The sequence below is a fragment of the Mixophyes fleayi genome, chromosome 1 (assembly GCF_038048845.1).
Source record: "Mixophyes fleayi isolate aMixFle1 chromosome 1, aMixFle1.hap1, whole genome shotgun sequence".
NCBI classification, from domain to species: Eukaryota; Metazoa; Chordata; class Amphibia; order Anura; family Limnodynastidae; genus Mixophyes; species Mixophyes fleayi.
In genome coordinates this window covers 198,031,213-198,037,494 of record NC_134402.1, presented here as the reverse complement: position 1 = coordinate 198,037,494, position 6,282 = coordinate 198,031,213, and the positions used below count along the sequence as shown (strand labels likewise).

The 6,282-nt window shown below is 42.1% G+C and overlaps 1 long non-coding RNA gene across 1 annotated transcript; it reads right to left on the bottom strand.

Moving 5' to 3' along the window:
* Nucleotides 1–2,586: 2,586 nt before the first annotated feature.
* On the bottom strand, nt 2,587–6,066 carry LOC142147881 (uncharacterized). Its single transcript, XR_012690834.1, has 3 exons — nt 5,752–6,066; nt 5,318–5,669; nt 2,587–2,803 (listed from the first exon to the last, which is right to left on the bottom strand). It is a non-coding gene; the product is annotated as an uncharacterized LOC142147881 (long non-coding RNA).
* Between the last annotated feature and the right edge of the window lie 216 nt (nt 6,067–6,282).

Genomic DNA, 6,282 nt, shown 5'->3' with positions numbered 1-6,282 from the left:
AATAACACAGTCTCAGGGAGATAGCGGATTCCGTGGGTAAGTGGAGAACAGTCCAAGCGGATATGCAGTAAACGAATACAGTCAATAGAAAGTAAGCATACCGCGGTTCAGTTGAGCAGGCTGTCCATGAGAGGATACAGGAACAGCTGAGCGGCTGCACGCCAGCACAAGTAAAGAAACCACAGGTGAGTGGTAGCGGTAATCAGGGTCCGGGTCAGCACACAGGCAGAGAACTTGACATGGGTAGAACAACGATGAGCAATGCAGGAATCACTGGAGATAGCGAACACGAGTAGAACACTGGAGGAAATAGCGGACTGGAAGCCGCAGATGATTAGAGCAAGAATCAGCAGGGAACTGAAGACATAGTAGAACACGGGAGACTTGTAGCGGTCTGGAAACCGGCAGGAATCAGCAGGGAACTGAAGACATAGTAGAACACAGGAGACTTGAAGCCGTCTGGAAACCGGCAATGAGTTGAGCAGGAATCAGCAGGAAGCTGAAGACACGGAGAAGTACACAGGAACACCTTCAGAGACTCACAGGGAATGAGACTCCAAGATCAGGCAACGAGGTAATGAACACAGGTGCTTTAAATAGGGAGCGTTGCCTGATCAACCAATTAACTAAAAGCAAAGGTCAGAAGAGTTCTTAGGAACTGCGCATGCGCAGACCATCAGGATGGCGGGCGGCCACGGTTCAGGATAGGTGCTGGCAGGAATACTGGAGAGCCACGCACCAGTGAAGAGGCACTCACAGTCCGGTGAGTGACAGTTACACTGTAACACACACACACTATAGTCATACACTGGCCCACACACACACATACTATAGATACCCTGTCACACACATACACACAGGGCCATCTTTTCCATTGGGCACGATGGGCAGGTGCCCGGGGGTCCCATGGTCAAGGGGGCCCCATAGGCAGGGCTCTTAATTAGAATAAATAATCCTGAAAAAAAAAACCTGCAAAAAAACCTTCAAGAGTCACTGAGCAAGTACATCTGTCTATCTCTATCTCTGTATCTCTATACATCTATATATATATATATATATATATATATATATATGTATATATATATATGTAGGGGCCCCGGTGCACTGCTTTGCCCAGGGGCCCATAATGTTGTTAAGATGGCCCTGCATACACACTGTAATCATACCCTCACACACATACTATAGATCCCCTGTCGCACACATACTATAGATCCCCTGTCGCACACAAAACATACCATAGATCCCCTGTCACACACACAAAACATACCATAGATCCCCTGTCACACACACAAAACATACCATAGATCCCCTGTTACACTCACAAAACCTATCATAGATTCGCTGTCACACTCACAAAACCTATCATAGATCCCCTGTACACAAACTACCCCCCCCCTTACCTTGTGCGCTCCGCGGCGCGCTCTGTAGTGTCTTCTATCACATGGGACGGCACCTATCACATGGTGCACGTCCCATGTGACAGTCATCGGCAGATCCATTCATCGGAGGGGAGGAGGGTACGCGCGGCAATCAGTAAGTGTAGGGCCGACCCCATCGCTCAGCGCACAGACTGTCATGACGAATTCCGGCATGACAGTCTGTGCACTGAGCAATGGGGTCGGCCAGCTAGCAACCGGCCCATCTGGCCATCGGCCCTTCTGGAATTTGCCAGAAGAGCCAGATGGCCAGTCCGGCCCTGGAGCACAATAAACCAACAAAAAGCTTGTGGCTTGTTGCTTCTTGCTATGGCAAGAAAACTGCAAACACAGACCCAGAGGGAACGAAGAAAGAATCGGACTTGTTGGACCATAGTGTGGTTCCTGATGAGAGACTCCTTTTCACATATGCCCCTGCTACAGGAGACATGGAAGAATCATCCAGATGACTTCAGGAATTTTCAGCGGATGACTGATCCCACATTCCAGGAGCTGCTCCACTCATCTAGACGGAGGACACCCATTTACAGAGACCAATATCTGCAGAGCAGAGACTGGTTGCTACCCTGAGATTTTTGGCCACAGGAAGGACACTGGCTGATCTCAAATACAGCACAGCAATATCACCTCAAGCTATGGGTTTGAGCATACCTGAGACCTGTAAGGCTATTGTACAATTTCCGAATGGACAATATCTGAAGGTTGGTGAAATAAGTAGTCTGATTTAAGACAAACTTTTTTTTATTAAAATAGAAACTAAACATATCAACATATTAAAAGTCACACAAACAAAAACATTGCCAGCATATAGTAGACGTGCTAAATTGGGCCTATAGCAGGAGAGGTATGGATCCTATTTCTGCACATTAGAGATGGATTAAAGATGGGATAGCAAAAAGAATATTTATGAGAACTAGGGCAACCTTGCGCTTCCACGTATGGCAGACTGATTGGTCCTGTATGTCAGAGGGGTCAGACTCATCTCTGGTGGGGTGGGGTACGGGTCGCCGATGACGATAACCCCAACACACAGCACACCTACAATAAAAAAACGAATGAAAAAAAAGCGGCAATGTCGGGACACTGTTTAAATAGTGTCCATGCAGGGTCCCGACATTGCCATTTTAAATTTTAAGGCATGAAGGGTGCACCGACGTCACACAGTACTGTTGGAGAGCTGGGCAGTCGGAAGAAGGTCCTGTCAGGCTTCTGCTGCGATCGGAGATGTGCACAGTCGTTTTTAAGGTAAGTATTTCAATATACCTGTCGTTTTTTCATTCATTTGTTTTCTCATGTAGGTGTGCTGTGTGTCGGGGTTATCTTAATTGGGTAAACGATTACCACCTGGTGTGCAGACTGAAGCTGGACTAAAGAGGAGAAAGCAAAATGAATATTTTAAGTAAAATAGGGCACACCTAAAACATATAAAAACTTTTTTTAAAAAAACTTTAGTTTAACAAAATGCATCACAGTTGTCCCAGCTATTCATAATGGTATGTTCATTACTTTCCAAGTATAACGGACTCCCTATATACTGTAGCATACTTGTGCTTCTCATAGAAGTCCTGTAGGCAAGAGGGATACTTGTTTGGCTTCTTATGATGCGATGTTGCCTGTGGAGTGGCAGTAGATGGAATGTATGAGATTGGACCAGCCGGAAATGCCCATGCTCCTGTGTGTGGGGTGATTGAATCAAAATAGTGTCTTGTAAGTGATCCATGCCCTATAAATCATATAATTTACCAAACATTCTATCTCCATTCGCATTTCCGCTGGCATCTTTCTCATTATTTTGCCAGTGTTGCTCAAAGCAGGTCACATTCAACTGGTCCTTTTCTCATTAACTGGTTCGCAGACTCTATAATTTTTTTCTAGTAAGCGTGTTGCTTTGTTCATGGTCATGTGTCCTTTTTTCCCCTTAGTGCCAGTGCTTACACCTAGAGAATTATTTCGATACCGAAGAGAGCGACATGTAAGAAAGACCTACTTACCTATAAACAGACAGGGCAGATCTGATATGAGGAGAGGGCGATACTTCCAAATTACGTCACTTCCAACGACTTGGATTTCTTTTTCTTTTTAAAGCAGCTATGCACGGACCCATAAAGTGAAGGTACTACTTTCATGGGTTCGTGCATTGCCGCTTTAAAAAAATGAAATGTCCAAGTCGCGTTTGGAAGTGACGTAATTTGGAAGTGTCGCCCTCTCCTCATATCGGATCTGCCCTGTGTCTGTTTACAGCTAAGTAGGTCTTTCTTACATGTCGCTCTCTTCAGTATTGCAATAATTTTGTCGTTGAGTACTAGTGATGGGAATTCTAGTTCATTTTGAAGATTAGTTCATTCTGATCTAGTTCACACAAAAGATTAGTTCAAAAGATTAGTTAATTTCACTCATTTGACTCAGTAGTTCATTTCACTCATTTCACTCAGTAGTTCATTTCACTCATTTCACTCAGTAGTTCATTTAGTTCATTTAGCTCAGTTAGTTCAGTTAGATCACTGGCTCTGGAACACTGCTGAGAGAAGTGATTGGAGACGTAGATCTAGTCTATTACATATATTGTAGGCATATATACTACATCTCATTAGATGAGTTATAGTCCTGTTAAAATGTTTAGATAAGTTTAATATGTCAGATCATTTTTAATATTTTAAAAAGGGCAATCACTTATACAAAAACTAGTAGTGACATGTTGAGCTCTGCAAAGTTAATTACATTTTCATTTTTATTTTTTATTTCCATAATATGCAAATGAAAAAGACCCAAATTCAGAGTATTATAAAAAAAAAGTGTCACTTTTTTGCTTTTAAAATTGAGATCAGTGCAATCAGGATATAGGGGAGATGTATCAAACCTTAGAGGGGAATTTTTACAGCTGTAAAAAGACCCCAAATGATGTCACTGGGGGCGGGGCCAAAACTACGCAATTTGTGAAGCCCCACCCCCTAGGCCAATACCCCGCTCCAGGAACTCCTAGACGTAACCAACATAATGTTGGCAATTATGACTAATTAGCTTCTGTCATTTATCTAGCAGAGTCTATAAAATGACAGAAACTGATTAGTTGCTATGGGCAACGCTTCCACTTTATCTCTCTTGAAGGTTTAATACATCTCCCCTGTATATATGGTGCAGTAAACAGAACTACAGTATATAACATGCAGCACTCAGCAGTGCAGTGTGTCTTGAGCTGACAGGGAAGGGAATGTATCCTGTGACTCATGAGCTAAATGATCTGAATGATTAAAAAGATTCGGTGAGTGGAAAGATTTGAAGAGTGGAATGATTTGAAAGATTCGAAAAGTAAAATGAACTAGATGAACTATTGAACTCCTGAGTGAGGAGAATGACTCATGACTCATAGCTCAGTGATCAGCTCCAGAGTCTCACACAATGTCTGAGCACAGCAGTGCCACCTTTGGTAGTTTAGAGGTACTGACTCATGAGTATTAAATGAGAGAGCTGAATAGAAACAAAAGAGCCAGTGTGAATGAGACAGTGAGTGAGGCTGCTGGAGCTGCTCGGCTTTATCTCTAACTCCTCCCACTTGTTTTAGTTCCTGGTGAACTAATCTTTGTCAGAGCTGTGAACTAAATGATTTAGTTCACTTTGAAGATTAGTTCATTGAACTAATCATTCGTGAACTACCCATCACTATTGAGTACTACACCTCTTTGAGGTTGTGAAGTGGTTGGGCTAACAAAGTTAAACAGGGAGGCTTATTTAAAATATTTTAATGGTGAGGGTGCTGTGTCCTGGCAGAATGACATTTTTTGTAATATATGTACATTCATAATGTATGATACATTCAATAACTTTCATTGTCAATCACATGGACAATAAATATTTTTTACGCATTAACAATGTTTCATGTTTACTTATTATGGCACTTGCCGGTATGTCATCTGATTGTTGAACGTCAGGTAATGAACTACCCTTGATCTCCATACACATCTTCAGCCCCTGATCTTTTGGAGGTCTCCAACTTATAAAGTTCCTTTTTTGAAGACAGTTCTTATGTTCTGGATCTTCCCCTTGACCCACTCTACAGTTGCCCCTGGATAATGAGGAAGGTTCATTTTAACCATTTCATCCAAAGCCAAGCTCCTCCTCTGCCTGTTGCAGTACTCTTTTGATTGTGTTTTCCACAAGCAAGTATGGGACCTGTAGACCTCATTGAAGTCCTTCATGAGCTCTACAGTTTTGTCAGATGCCATCTTTAATGTTTTCCTAAAAAATAAATAACATATCTTTGATATTTACATAGACACCCCAAAAAATTATACAAACTCTCATGTTATAAAGAACTTACCTTGCTATAAAAGCGATTAAATAAGGTAAATAAATTATTGTATCCATTCGTATACTATGGAAACTTCAGCAAAAAATCTTCCAACACAGCAGTAAAAACAAGGGCTATAGATGAATGAACGTTCACCCACAATGCTCCACTCTGCTATTACAGCTGCGTCTATAAAATTATAGAGTAGCCAGTCTCTCGCCAGCGGTACATGTTAAGATGGAGGATGAACAGATGCATGAAAGACGTGATGAAGGGGTGGAAGGAGATGGAGAAGAAGAAGCGATGCAATTGGAGATGGTTAAAACAGCCAAGCCGATGAGTCCAGATGGAGTTAATGGTGAGAGTGCTGGACCAGCATGACTACGACTGTCAAAAGAAGAAATACCGAAACATCAATCACTGAAAGAAACAAATTATTCAGAAACTCCTAAATCTGCTATGTGAAAAACTTGGAGCAAAGAAGGTGGAAGAGAGTCTGAAAGAACATAAAAAACGTTAGTATTGAAAGTTTATAAAACTAGTTAGTAAACGGTGTTAGTA